The sequence below is a fragment of the Micropterus salmoides genome, unplaced genomic scaffold (assembly GCF_014851395.1).
Source record: "Micropterus salmoides isolate LMB-PRFRI ecotype aquatic unplaced genomic scaffold, ASM1485139v1 Ms_hic_scaffold_3029, whole genome shotgun sequence".
In the NCBI taxonomy this organism is placed as follows: domain Eukaryota; kingdom Metazoa; phylum Chordata; class Actinopteri; order Centrarchiformes; family Centrarchidae; genus Micropterus; species Micropterus salmoides.
The window spans coordinates 94,899-108,790 of record NW_024042295.1 but is presented as its reverse complement, the minus strand read 5'-3'; the positions used below and the strand labels follow the sequence as shown (position 1 = coordinate 108,790).

Genomic DNA, 13,892 nt, shown 5'->3' with positions numbered 1-13,892 from the left:
GAGTGAGGCTTACCGTGAGGGTAGTGGCCGGGACGACTAGGCTCGTCGGCGGCTCTGGAGGAGGGGCCCGTACTTACTCGGGTTTCTCTTCATAACGTACAAGTCTTTCGCCTTTTACTAAAGACTTCCGTGGAGAGGGACGCCAATGAGTTAAAACTATTTTTGGCAGGCTCTGCCGTGTGGCCGAGCCTCGTGCGTTTGTGAAAAGGAAATAAAACGCCGCCCCCGGCAAGGTTGAGCGGTGCGACGAGGCGCGCTCGGGAGGAGGTGCTGAGACTCAGCCGTTGTTATGCGCAGTTGAAACCACTGCGCCACGGCAGGGGGAGAACTGCTCCGGGAGGTGGGCGCTGGAAGCAACCAGCGGGGGTTATCGCTTCTCGGCCTTTTGGCTAAGATCAAGTGTAGTATCTGTTCTTATCAGTTTAATATCTGATATGTCCCCTATAAGGGGGCAACATATTAAATGGATTTTTAGCACCGGGAGCTGAGACGAGGGGCTTGCTCCGTCCACTCCACGCATCGACCCGGTATTGCAGTGCCTCCGGGGGCGGTGCACCCTTCTCCTGCCTTGTGTAAAACCAAAATACTGACCCAAACGCAGAGGTCGTCGCTCTGCCGGACGCCGGCCCGAAAAAGGCGCCAGTCGAGGGGGGGCGGCCAGCTGAAGCCTCGAAGAAGGCAGCGAGATTTGCACTTTATGATTGGCAGACGACGAGGGGATATTTGGGACCGGCATGGCTGTTAAATGTGCCCTGCACTTCCCCTCCCTTTCTCCCACTCGTCATCGAGAGCCCGAGTATTTCGGATGCTCGGTAGCCTGTGTCCAAAAGCCAGGCCTTCATTTCTCCGATTGGATAGAGCCTCTCAGAAGGTGGGGAGGGGACACTGCGGCGCCTCCGTAGGCCCGGCACGGTTGGCCAACACGGTGGAGGAACCGCAGCGTAGAAAGGATACAAGAAACTAAAACACCTCAAATGAAGCAAGAAAACCTGCTACAACTGCTAAATCGGTGAATAAAACACACTTACCTTCTCGTCTTTGGTCTGGTCAAGGTGGCAGTCCGGCAGAGGACAGGTAGGCAGTCCTCGGGACCAATGAATTCCTTGTTGCAAAAGTTTTTCAGCTACGGCAAAGTTGAAATTTTATTCACAAGGAATGAGGTGAATCTCCTCCCAGAAAAGCTGGTGACACAAAACGAAGCCCCAAACCGGCAAAGGTTTTAACCAGAAAGAGGAGGCCATTGCAGTCTTGGCCAAAAGGCCGAGAAGCGATCGGCCACATTTCCCCTCCCTTTCTCTCACTCGTCATCGAGAGGCTACAAGAGCCCGAGTCGTTCGGTAGCCTCTGTCCAAAAGCCAGGCCTTCGTCTCTCCGCAGCCCGATTGGATAGAGCCTGCCATGACCTGGGGAGGGGTAGGGGAACGGGCGTGGCCTGGTACTTGGGACTCGAGAGGCAGAGTGAGGCTTACCGTGAGGGTAGTGGCCGGGACGACTAGGCTCGTCGGCGGCTCTGGAGGAGGGGCCCGTACTTACTCGGGTTTCTCTTCATAACGTACAAGTCTTTCGCCTTTTACTAAAGACTTCCGTGGAGAGGGACGCCAATGAGTTAAAACTATTTTTGGCAGGCTCTGCCGTGTGGCCGAGCCTCGTGCGTTTGTGAAAAGGAAATAAAACGCCGCCCCCGGCAAGGTTGAGCGGTGCGACGAGGCGCGCTCGGGAGGAGGTGCTGAGACTCAGCCGTTGTTATGCGCAGTTGAAACCACTGCGCCACGGCAGGGGGAGAACTGCTCCGGGAGGTGGGCGCTGGAAGCAACCAGCGGGGGTTATCGCTTCTCGGCCTTTTGGCTAAGATCAAGTGTAGTATCTGTTCTTATCAGTTTAATATCTGATATGTCCCCTATAAGGGGGCAACATATTAAATGGATTTTTAGCACCGGGAGCTGAGACGAGGGGCTTGCTCCGTCCACTCCACGCATCGACCCGGTATTGCAGTGCCTCCGGGGGCGGTGCACCCTTCTCCTGCCTTGTGTAAAACCAAAATACTGACCCAAACGCAGAGGTCGTCGCTCTGCCGGACGCCGGCCCGAAAAAGGCGCCAGTCGAGGGGGGGCGGCCAGCTGAAGCCTCGAAGAAGGCAGCGAGATTTGCACTTTATGATTGGCAGACGACGAGGGGATATTTGGGACCGGCATGGCTGTTAAATGTGCCCTGCACTTCCCCTCCCTTTCTCCCACTCGTCATCGAGAGCCCGAGTATTTCGGATGCTCGGTAGCCTGTGTCCAAAAGCCAGGCCTTCATTTCTCCGATTGGATAGAGCCTCTCAGAAGGTGGGGAGGGGACACTGCGGCGCCTCCGTAGGCCCGGCACGGTTGGCCAACACGGTGGAGGAACCGCAGCGTAGAAAGGATACAAGAAACTAAAACACCTCAAATGAAGCAAGAAAACCTGCTACAACTGCTAAATCGGTGAATAAAACACACTTACCTTCTCGTCTTTGGTCTGGTCAAGGTGGCAGTCCGGCAGAGGACAGGTAGGCAGTCCTCGGGACCAATGAATTCCTTGTTGCAAAAGTTTTTCAGCTACGGCAAAGTTGAAATTTTATTCACAAGGAATGAGGTGAATCTCCTCCCAGAAAAGCTGGTGACACAAAACGAAGCCCCAAACCGGCAAAGGTTTTAACCAGAAAGAGGAGGCCATTGCAGTCTTGGCCAAAAGGCCGAGAAGCGATCGGCCACATTTCCCCTCCCTTTCTCTCACTCGTCATCGAGAGGCTACAAGAGCCCGAGTCGTTCGGTAGCCTCTGTCCAAAAGCCAGGCCTTCGTCTCTCCGCAGCCCGATTGGATAGAGCCTGCCATGACCTGGGGAGGGGTAGGGGAACGGGCGTGGCCTGGTACTTGGGACTCGAGAGGCAGAGTGAGGCTTACCGTGAGGGTAGTGGCCGGGACGACTAGGCTCGTCGGCGGCTCTGGAGGAGGGGCCCGTACTTACTCGGGTTTCTCTTCATAACGTACAAGTCTTTCGCCTTTTACTAAAGACTTCCGTGGAGAGGGACGCCAATGAGTTAAAACTATTTTTGGCAGGCTCTGCCGTGTGGCCGAGCCTCGTGCGTTTGTGAAAAGGAAATAAAACGCCGCCCCCGGCAAGGTTGAGCGGTGCGACGAGGCGCGCTCGGGAGGAGGTGCTGAGACTCAGCCGTTGTTATGCGCAGTTGAAACCACTGCGCCACGGCAGGGGGAGAACTGCTCCGGGAGGTGGGCGCTGGAAGCAACCAGCGGGGGTTATCGCTTCTCGGCCTTTTGGCTAAGATCAAGTGTAGTATCTGTTCTTATCAGTTTAATATCTGATATGTCCCCTATAAGGGGGCAACATATTAAATGGATTTTTAGCACCGGGAGCTGAGACGAGGGGCTTGCTCCGTCCACTCCACGCATCGACCCGGTATTGCAGTGCCTCCGGGGGCGGTGCACCCTTCTCCTGCCTTGTGTAAAACCAAAATACTGACCCAAACGCAGAGGTCGTCGCTCTGCCGGACGCCGGCCCGAAAAAGGCGCCAGTCGAGGGGGGGCGGCCAGCTGAAGCCTCGAAGAAGGCAGCGAGATTTGCACTTTATGATTGGCAGACGACGAGGGGATATTTGGGACCGGCATGGCTGTTAAATGTGCCCTGCACTTCCCCTCCCTTTCTCCCACTCGTCATCGAGAGCCCGAGTATTTCGGATGCTCGGTAGCCTGTGTCCAAAAGCCAGGCCTTCATTTCTCCGATTGGATAGAGCCTCTCAGAAGGTGGGGAGGGGACACTGCGGCGCCTCCGTAGGCCCGGCACGGTTGGCCAACACGGTGGAGGAACCGCAGCGTAGAAAGGATACAAGAAACTAAAACACCTCAAATGAAGCAAGAAAACCTGCTACAACTGCTAAATCGGTGAATAAAACACACTTACCTTCTCGTCTTTGGTCTGGTCAAGGTGGCAGTCCGGCAGAGGACAGGTAGGCAGTCCTCGGGACCAATGAATTCCTTGTTGCAAAAGTTTTTCAGCTACGGCAAAGTTGAAATTTTATTCACAAGGAATGAGGTGAATCTCCTCCCAGAAAAGCTGGTGACACAAAACGAAGCCCCAAACCGGCAAAGGTTTTAACCAGAAAGAGGAGGCCATTGCAGTCTTGGCCAAAAGGCCGAGAAGCGATCGGCCACATTTCCCCTCCCTTTCTCTCACTCGTCATCGAGAGGCTACAAGAGCCCGAGTCGTTCGGTAGCCTCTGTCCAAAAGCCAGGCCTTCGTCTCTCCGCAGCCCGATTGGATAGAGCCTGCCATGACCTGGGGAGGGGTAGGGGAACGGGCGTGGCCTGGTACTTGGGACTCGAGAGGCAGAGTGAGGCTTACCGTGAGGGTAGTGGCCGGGACGACTAGGCTCGTCGGCGGCTCTGGAGGAGGGGCCCGTACTTACTCGGGTTTCTCTTCATAACGTACAAGTCTTTCGCCTTTTACTAAAGACTTCCGTGGAGAGGGACGCCAATGAGTTAAAACTATTTTTGGCAGGCTCTGCCGTGTGGCCGAGCCTCGTGCGTTTGTGAAAAGGAAATAAAACGCCGCCCCCGGCAAGGTTGAGCGGTGCGACGAGGCGCGCTCGGGAGGAGGTGCTGAGACTCAGCCGTTGTTATGCGCAGTTGAAACCACTGCGCCACGGCAGGGGGAGAACTGCTCCGGGAGGTGGGCGCTGGAAGCAACCAGCGGGGGTTATCGCTTCTCGGCCTTTTGGCTAAGATCAAGTGTAGTATCTGTTCTTATCAGTTTAATATCTGATATGTCCCCTATAAGGGGGCAACATATTAAATGGATTTTTAGCACCGGGAGCTGAGACGAGGGGCTTGCTCCGTCCACTCCACGCATCGACCCGGTATTGCAGTGCCTCCGGGGGCGGTGCACCCTTCTCCTGCCTTGTGTAAAACCAAAATACTGACCCAAACGCAGAGGTTCGTCGCTCTGCCGGACGCCGGCCCGAAAAAGGCGCCAGTCGAGGGGGGGCGGCCAGCTGAAGCCTCGAAGAAGGCAGCGAGATTTGCACTTTATGATTGGCAGACGACGAGGGGATATTTGGGACCGGCATGGCTGTTAAATGTGCCCTGCACTTCCCCTCCCTTTCTCCCACTCGTCATCGAGAGCCCGAGTATTTCGGATGCTCGGTAGCCTGTGTCCAAAAGCCAGGCCTTCATTTCTCCGATTGGATAGAGCCTCTCAGAAGGTGGGGAGGGGACACTGCGGCGCCTCCGTAGGCCCGGCACGGTTGGCCAACACGGTGGAGGAACCGCAGCGTAGAAAGGATACAAGAAACTAAAACACCTCAAATGAAGCAAGAAAACCTGCTACAACTGCTAAATCGGTGAATAAAACACACTTACCTTCTCGTCTTTGGTCTGGTCAAGGTGGCAGTCCGGCAGAGGACAGGTAGGCAGTCCTCGGGACCAATGAATTCCTTGTTGCAAAAGTTTTTCAGCTACGGCAAAGTTGAAATTTTATTCACAAGGAATGAGGTGAATCTCCTCCCAGAAAAGCTGGTGACACAAAACGAAGCCCCAAACCGGCAAAGGTTTTAACCAGAAAGAGGAGGCCATTGCAGTCTTGGCCAAAAGGCCGAGAAGCGATCGGCCACATTTCCCCTCCCTTTCTCTCACTCGTCATCGAGAGGCTACAAGAGCCCGAGTCGTTCGGTAGCCTCTGTCCAAAAGCCAGGCCTTCGTCTCTCCGCAGCCCGATTGGATAGAGCCTGCCATGACCTGGGGAGGGGTAGGGGAACGGGCGTGGCCTGGTACTTGGGACTCGAGAGGCAGAGTGAGGCTTACCGTGAGGGTAGTGGCCGGGACGACTAGGCTCGTCGGCGGCTCTGGAGGAGGGGCCCGTACTTACTCGGGTTTCTCTTCATAACGTACAAGTCTTTCGCCTTTTACTAAAGACTTCCGTGGAGAGGGACGCCAATGAGTTAAAACTATTTTTGGCAGGCTCTGCCGTGTGGCCGAGCCTCGTGCGTTTGTGAAAAGGAAATAAAACGCCGCCCCCGGCAAGGTTGAGCGGTGCGACGAGGCGCGCTCGGGAGGAGGTGCTGAGACTCAGCCGTTGTTATGCGCAGTTGAAACCACTGCGCCACGGCAGGGGGAGAACTGCTCCGGGAGGTGGGCGCTGGAAGCAACCAGCGGGGGTTATCGCTTCTCGGCCTTTTGGCTAAGACTGCGATCGCCTCCTGTGTCTGGATAAAACTTTTGCCTGTTTGTGGCGAAGTGTTACCAGGTTTTTGGGAGGATACTCACATTATTCCTTGTGAATAAAATTTCAACTTTGTTGTAGTTGAAATTGTTTCACACAAAGGAATTCATTGGTTCAGAGGACTGCTTACCTGTACTCTGCCGGAATAACATCTCGACCAGGCCAAACAAGACAAGGTAAGTGTGTTTTATTCACCTTTTAACATTTTTAGTAGATTTTATTGCTCTTTTTAGAGCATTCTTTTACCTTATTTTAGTTGACTTGGTTTTAGACTTTTTAGGTGTTTTAGCTTCTTTTACCACTTTTACGTTGTGGTGCCTCCACCATGGCGGCCAACCATGCCGGCATGAGGAGGCACCACAGTGTCAGATTTACATTCAAAGAAAAAGATGGGAAAACCCTTGTTATGTCAAGGCTTGACTTCTCAAGGAAAATGATCCAGAACATTTTGAAATTCTCCCCGCAGGATATAAATTGTATTTTGACTCTGCCATTTGGAAAAGGTTTCGATGTGAGTTTTGTCTCTGCTGCCGTGTTCAGAGATTTCTGGACACGCTTCGAAAATGAAAAACCCCAGTTTACTGCATTTAATGTTGAGAAACTGACTGATAATGCCGCTAAAACGGTAATTGTCAGAATGTTCAATGAGACTGTGAATGCAGATGACATTTGTTTGTGGCTGGGCAGATTTTGCACTGTTAAAGGCCAGGCTACCAAAGTGAGAGATGAGGATGGCATCTGGAATTGCGCTTGGAGGGTCCCCATCCAACAATGGCAAGACCCTCAAGGCTTCCAGGGCCTGAAACATCTGCCATCCATGATAGTTCTGGGAAACAACAGGGGCTACATTCATTACCAGGGCCAGCCCAAACTCTGCCGCAAGTGTGGTGAGAATGGGCACCTGGCAGAAGCGTGCCAGCAGATCATTTGTGGTAAATGTAGAGAAATTGGGCATACTTTCGAGGAATGCACCAATGGCAGAAAGTGCAATCTTTGTGGAGAAACAAACCACCTCTTCAGAGATTGCCCTAAGTCGTTTGCCAACAAATTAAAGGCAGCAAAGGCACAAAATGGCGGACAAGACGAAGCAGTTAGAGAGCTAATTGAAGAGGCTGGGCTGGAGAATTCAAATCTCCCGCCAAATCCTGTGATTGGAGGAGAAGGACCAGTAGAGGCGGGAGAAGGGGAGGGGCCTGCAGCTGCCCCACAAGTGGAGAACAGGGAAGAAGCAGTGGCAGTGCAGGCAGAAGGCGGAGCTAGCTCAGTGACTGGCTCAGAACAAAAATTTGGCCAGTCACAGAGTGATAGCGAGGATGTCCCCCTCCCCAATGCCCAGCCGGCCAAGAGACTAATTTCAGAATTGTCTTCTGAGTCTCCTGGAGCCTCGGAAAAGAGGGGAAGAGCTGAGAGCTACTCAGACAGTTCATCTGTGGAGGAGCCCAGAGTCTTCCCCTCCAATTCGCCTAATGAAGTCTCTTTTTTAACTATAGCTCTGCAATCAACCCCTAAGGACTCAAAGCTCAATGCACCCTGCGTCAGAGGCCAACTCCTAGAGTCCGAAAGGGAAATGGAGCTCAACCCCGTCATCTCTCACCCATGAGAATGAAGGAAGAGCTCCATTCACAAGAAATCCACTAACTGCTGTGTTTTTAAACATTTGAAATCCCCCTTTTTTTTAGTCTTTTAAGATGTCATACCTGCAAATTTTAACCATACTCATGACACTCACCTTCTCAACTATCAATGTGAGGAGTGTGAAGTCGAGAGTTAGAGCCCAGATTGTTTTATCCTTTCTTAACTCTTTTAAGTCTGACGTGTTTTTAATACAGGAATGCGGCCTACCATTTTTAAAACACTACAGAGAATGGGAGGAGTTATGGCCACAAACGTCGATATGGAGCGGCTCAAATGAAAACAAAAATGATGGAGTGGCCATTTTAATAAAAAACCCTCTAGTCTTGGTGAAGGGCAGCACTGTGGTGAGAGATGGTCGGGCACTTTTAACACACTTGACTTTTATGGGGAAGGATTTTAACGTCTTAAATATTTATGGCTTTAATGACAAGAACGACAGGTATGACCTTTTAGAAGACCTGCAGCCCCACATGCTAGGCAGGGCACCTTTAGTTGTAGGGGGGGATTTTAATTGTATTTTAAGCAGGAACGACAGGAGAAGAATAGGGGACGATTTTAAAGTGGACAAGACTTCAGTTTTACTTCAAAGCATATGCAGTGATTTTAGACTTGTGGACTGTTTTAAAACCATGCATCCCAGAGAGGAGGGCTTCACCTGGTTCAGTAGTGATGGCACCCGAGCCTCTCGCATAGACTACATTTTATCACGTGATTGCCCACCAACCGATGCTAGATTGGAACCTGTTTTCTTTTCTGATCACGCAATTCTTTCCTGCACCCTTTCACTCTCTTCCGGTGTGACGGCAGGAAGTGGTCTGTGGAAGCTCAATTGCTCCCTGTTAGAAGACAGGGAGCTAGTTAGGCTGTACAGGGAGCAATACCGAGAGTGGCAGACCCTTCAAGACTTTTACGATACACGTGCACAGTGGTGGGAAATGGTGAAGGGAAAGACAAAGACGTTTTACAGACAGGCAGGGAAAAGAAAGAAAAAGAGGGACAACAGACGCATGTTGGGACTGCAGAAACGGCTTCAGAGGTATTTTAAACTAATCCAACATGGAATGGATTTTAATGAAGAGATAAAACAAATTAAAACAGAGATGTCGGTTTTAGCAGAAATTAATAGCAAAGGTGTGATTTTAAGAAGCAAGGAAAGGGAAATAGAGGAAGGAGAGAAGTGCACAAGATATTTTTTTAAGAAAATCGTAAATAAAGGGGGGGCCATGTTGAGACTTAAAAAAGAAAACGGGTGCACAGCTGACACAACAGAGGAAATCAAAGAAACTGTCGAACATTTTTACCGTGAACTGTACGCATACAAAACTGTTAACGGGGACACCATGACGAAGTTTTAAAATCCATTGACCAAGCAACAAACGACAACGTGCTTTTAACCCAAGATTTTACGATACCGGAATTAAACAAATGCATCAAATCTTTTAAGACAGGGAAGTCGCCGGGAGAAGACGGGCTTCCCTTGGAATTTTATCTGACATTTTGGGACATTTTAGCACCAGACTTGCTTGCTGTTTTTATGGATTTTGAACAAATGGACCGACTTCCTGACAGCTTTAGAGCAGGGATAGTGACTCTCCTTCACAAAGACAAAGACAAGACGGACTTGAAAAATTGGAGACCTATCACACTCTTAAATTTTGACTGTAAACTTTTTAGTAAACTTTTAGCCTCACGCATGTCCTTGTTTTTAGAAGATCTGATTCACCCGGATCAAGCCTGTGCCGTCCCGGGGAGGAAGATCACCGACAGCCTCGTACTGATCCGAGATACCATCTGTTACGCGAGAGACAGAAACATTCGGCTAGTAGTCCTGAATTTAGATTTTGAGAAAGCCTTTGATCGGGTCTCGCACCAGTACCTTTTCCAGGTACTGCAAAAAATGGGGTTCCCGAGAAGGTTTATAGCCTGGGTGGGACTGCTGTACCGGGAGATCAACAGCAAATTCATTGTTAACGGGCATCTGACAAGAGCAGTGGATATAAACTGCGGTGTCCGTCAGGGTTGTCCGTTATCTGCCCTCCTCTACGTTATCTGTATAGAACCACTGGCACAGACCTTGAGAAGGGACCAACGAATCCATGGGGTAGGAGTCCCAGGGAGCGGGGGACTCGAGACAAAATGTATTTTATATATGGACGACATCAACATTTTATGCACTGACCTTTTATCTGTCAACAGGACGCTGGACTTGACTGACTGGTTCGGACAGGCCTCTGGGTCAAAGCTGAACAGAAGCAAGACCCAAGCCCATTTTTATGGACCGTGGACAGCGACTGAGACGACAGGACTCCCCCTGACTGTGACCCAGACTGACCAAAAAATACTTGGGATCAGGTTTGATAGGGAGGGGGAGGGGAAAACAATTGGGCAGACATAGTAGGGAAAGTCAGGCAGAGACTAGGGTACTGGACACTTAGAGGACTGACTTTAGAAGGAAAGGTTTTAATCATCAAAGCAGTGATTTTACCTTTGCTTTTACTCATCAGTTCTGTTTTTATCCCGCCTAGGAGAGTGATCTTAGACCTGGAACGAGCCATCTTTTATTTTTTGTGGGGCTCCAAGTGGGAAAGACTGAGACGAAGCGTGATGAAGAAGCCAAAGGAGAAAGGAGGAAAAGGAGTGCCAGACCTGCACTTGTTCCTAGGAAGCAGATACACAGCACTACACATCGCAACCGCCACAGCCCCATCCAGAAACCCCAAGACCGCAGCAATGACACGGTTCTGGATGGGGTCCTACCTCAGAAAACTTAAGATCTTACCCACAAGTCTCAAAGTACCAGTGTCTTTTAACCTGCCACCAGCCTATGCTTTTATCCAGTCATTTTTAAGGCATTTTAACCTTGAGCAGGAGGAGTTGCAGGTTTTAACCACTCACCGCTCTCTCATTTCTGTTGTGCAGGAGCGGGAACCAGTGAGTCCAGTGCGCGGGCTTGCATTCGGCGAGCCCTCAACAGTTTGGCGCAACGTGAACCATCCAGCTCTTCCAAACAGACTCCGGGACCTGTCATGGATGGTGGCTCATGAGATCCTCCCAGTCAGGTCCGTAATGCACTCCCGGGGCATGTCGGCGCACTCAACTTGCCCCCGACCAGGTTGTGGCGCGCCTGAGTCGGTAAGGCATCTGCTCTGGGAGTGCAGCGCTGCCGTAGAACAGTGGGCAACGGCCGGCTCCTTGCAATTCCCGTACTTGCCAGCAAGGGAGGTCCTCACACCACAGCTGGTGCTGTACGGGGTGAGCCAAGGAAATCAGATACCAGCACGTACATTTGCCAAACAGTGGCTCACCCTAGCCGCCATCAAAGACGCCATATGGACCTCCAGAAACTTGCTGGCAAGAAAGCACATGCAGATCCCCCCCGTGGCTGTGATCCGGATGGCCGCAGCAACGGCCCAAACGGCCAGAGCTGCAGGCGGCGGGCCTAGGACACAGCCACAAAGAAGAATCGCCTCTGTGCCCATTCGGACGGAGGAGCCGGAGCCACACAAGGAAAGTTCAAGGCAGCGGCGGCCTGACCCTCCGGGTGAGGTTGGTGGGAAGGAGCTACAGGGTGAGGGTCTCCTCTGAGCGCCTGCACAAGATCCCGAGAGTCCAAATCTGTTTGGGGGAGCTGAATGAGTTCCCCTTTGATAGGGACTCACTACACTCCTGCACAACAGTGGACTTGGAGAAGAGCTTTTATTATCCATTTATTTTTTGTGAGTTTTATTTTAACAAATGCACTCCGCTTTGAAGACTTTTAACAGACACTCACAGACATGGACAAGCTGAAAACCATTTTATACCTTTAATTTATGACGTTATCTGTAATGCATTTTAAACACTTTTTTTAAATGTTGTTTTACAGAGAACATTTATCTATTTATTGACATGTTGTATTTTAAAAGGTAACTTGGAATTGACATATTATGAATCATGTTTGAATTGAGTGTCAATAAAATTTTTCTCAAAAGAAAAAAATCTGTTCTTATCAGTTTAATATCTGATATGTCCCCTATAAGGGGGCAACATATTAAATGGATTTTTAGCACCGGGAGCTGAGACGAGGGGCTTGCTCCGTCCACTCCACGCATCGACCCGGTATTGCAGTGCCTCCGGGGGCGGTGCACCCTTCTCCTGCCTTGTGTAAAACCAAAATACTGACCCAAACGCAGAGGTTCGTCGCTCTGCCGGACGCCGGCCCGAAAAAGGCGCCAGTCGAGGGGGGGCGGCCAGCTGAAGCCTCGAAGAAGGCAGCGAGATTTGCACTTTATGATTGGCAGACGACGAGGGGATATTTGGGACCGGCATGGCTGTTAAATGTGCCCTGCACTTCCCCTCCCTTTCTCCCACTCGTCATCGAGAGCCCGAGTATTTCGGATGCTCGGTAGCCTGTGTCCAAAAGCCAGGCCTTCATTTCTCCGATTGGATAGAGCCTCTCAGAAGGTGGGGAGGGGACACTGCGGCGCCTCCGTAGGCCCGGCACGGTTGGCCAACACGGTGGAGGAACCGCAGCGTAGAAAGGATACAAGAAACTAAAACACCTCAAATGAAGCAAGAAAACCTGCTACAACTGCTAAATCGGTGAATAAAACACACTTACCTTCTCGTCTTTGGTCTGGTCAAGGTGGCAGTCCGGCAGAGGACAGGTAGGCAGTCCTCGGGACCAATGAATTCCTTGTTGCAAAAGTTTTTCAGCTACGGCAAAGTTGAAATTTTATTCACAAGGAATGAGGTGAATCTCCTCCCAGAAAAGCTGGTGACACAAAACGAAGCCCCAAACCGGCAAAGGTTTTAACCAGAAAGAGGAGGCCATTGCAGTCTTGGCCAAAAGGCCGAGAAGCGATCGGCCACATTTCCCCTCCCTTTCTCTCACTCGTCATCGAGAGGCTACAAGAGCCCGAGTCGTTCGGTAGCCTCTGTCCAAAAGCCAGGCCTTCGTCTCTCCGCAGCCCGATTGGATAGAGCCTGCCATGACCTGGGGAGGGGTAGGGGAACGGGCGTGGCCTGGTACTTGGGACTCGAGAGGCAGAGTGAGGCTTACCGTGAGGGTAGTGGCCGGGACGACTAGGCTCGTCGGCGGCTCTGGAGGAGGGGCCCGTACTTACTCGGGTTTCTCTTCATAACGTACAAGTCTTTCGCCTTTTACTAAAGACTTCCGTGGAGAGGGACGCCAATGAGTTAAAACTATTTTTGGCAGGCTCTGCCGTGTGGCCGAGCCTCGTGCGTTTGTGAAAAGGAAATAAAACGCCGCCCCCGGCAAGGTTGAGCGGTGCGACGAGGCGCGCTCGGGAGGAGGTGCTGAGACTCAGCCGTTGTTATGCGCAGTTGAAACCACTGCGCCACGGCAGGGGGAGAACTGCTCCGGGAGGTGGGCGCTGGAAGCAACCAGCGGGGGTTATCGCTTCTCGGCCTTTTGGCTAAGATCAAGTGTAGTATCTGTTCTTATCAGTTTAATATCTGATATGTCCCCTATAAGGGGGCAACATATTAAATGGATTTTTAGCACCGGGAGCTGAGACGAGGGGCTTGCTCCGTCCACTCCACGCATCGACCCGGTATTGCAGTGCCTCCGGGGGCGGTGCACCCTTCTCCTGCCTTGTGTAAAACCAAAATACTGACCCAAACGCAGAGGTTCGTCGCTCTGCCGGACGCCGGCCCGAAAAAGGCGCCAGTCGAGGGGGGGCGGCCAGCTGAAGCCTCGAAGAAGGCAGCGAGATTTGCACTTTATGATTGGCAGACGACGAGGGGATATTTGGGACCGGCATGGCTGTTAAATGTGCCCTGCACTTCCCCTCCCTTTCTCCCACTCGTCATCGAGAGCCCGAGTATTTCGGATGCTCGGTAGCCTGTGTCCAAAAGCCAGGCCTTCATTTCTCCGATTGGATAGAGCCTCTCAGAAGGTGGGGAGGGGACACTGCGGCGCCTCCGTAGGCCCGGCACGGTTGGCCAACACGGTGGAGGAACCGCAGCGTAGAAAGGATACAAGAAACTAAAACACCTC

The 13,892-nt window shown here is 51.7% G+C and overlaps 11 non-coding genes and 1 pseudogene across 11 annotated transcripts; all 12 read left to right on the top strand.

The window, feature by feature from the left end:
• Positions 1–73: 73 nt before the first annotated feature.
• On the top strand, positions 74–186 carry LOC119883843. The gene has a single exon (XR_005440799.1). It is a non-coding gene; the product is annotated as a U5 spliceosomal RNA (small nuclear RNA).
• A 183-nt stretch (positions 187–369) lies between these two features.
• Positions 370–561, top strand: LOC119883898. Its single transcript, XR_005440851.1, has one exon. It is a non-coding gene; the product is annotated as a U2 spliceosomal RNA (small nuclear RNA).
• Positions 562–1,529: 968 nt separating this feature from the next.
• Positions 1,530–1,642, top strand: LOC119883842. Its single transcript, XR_005440798.1, has one exon. It is a non-coding gene; the product is annotated as a U5 spliceosomal RNA (small nuclear RNA).
• Positions 1,643–1,825: 183 nt separating this feature from the next.
• Positions 1,826–2,017, top strand: LOC119883886. The gene has a single exon (XR_005440839.1). It is a non-coding gene; the product is annotated as a U2 spliceosomal RNA (small nuclear RNA).
• Positions 2,018–2,985: 968 nt separating this feature from the next.
• On the top strand, positions 2,986–3,098 carry LOC119883841. The gene has a single exon (XR_005440797.1). It is a non-coding gene; the product is annotated as a U5 spliceosomal RNA (small nuclear RNA).
• Positions 3,099–3,281: 183 nt separating this feature from the next.
• On the top strand, positions 3,282–3,473 carry LOC119883873. Its single transcript, XR_005440828.1, has one exon. It is a non-coding gene; the product is annotated as a U2 spliceosomal RNA (small nuclear RNA).
• Positions 3,474–4,441: 968 nt separating this feature from the next.
• Positions 4,442–4,554, top strand: LOC119883840. Its single transcript, XR_005440796.1, has one exon. It is a non-coding gene; the product is annotated as a U5 spliceosomal RNA (small nuclear RNA).
• A 183-nt stretch (positions 4,555–4,737) lies between these two features.
• On the top strand, positions 4,738–4,929 carry LOC119883862. The gene has a single exon (XR_005440817.1). It is a non-coding gene; the product is annotated as a U2 spliceosomal RNA (small nuclear RNA).
• A 969-nt stretch (positions 4,930–5,898) lies between these two features.
• Positions 5,899–6,011, top strand: LOC119883838. The gene has a single exon (XR_005440794.1). It is a non-coding gene; the product is annotated as a U5 spliceosomal RNA (small nuclear RNA).
• A 5,832-nt stretch (positions 6,012–11,843) lies between these two features.
• Positions 11,844–12,023, top strand: LOC119883779 (annotated as a pseudogene).
• Positions 12,024–12,992: 969 nt separating this feature from the next.
• LOC119883837 lies at positions 12,993–13,105 on the top strand. The gene has a single exon (XR_005440793.1). It is a non-coding gene; the product is annotated as a U5 spliceosomal RNA (small nuclear RNA).
• Positions 13,106–13,288: 183 nt separating this feature from the next.
• Positions 13,289–13,480, top strand: LOC119883851. Its single transcript, XR_005440806.1, has one exon. It is a non-coding gene; the product is annotated as a U2 spliceosomal RNA (small nuclear RNA).
• Positions 13,481–13,892: the final 412 nt, after the last annotated feature.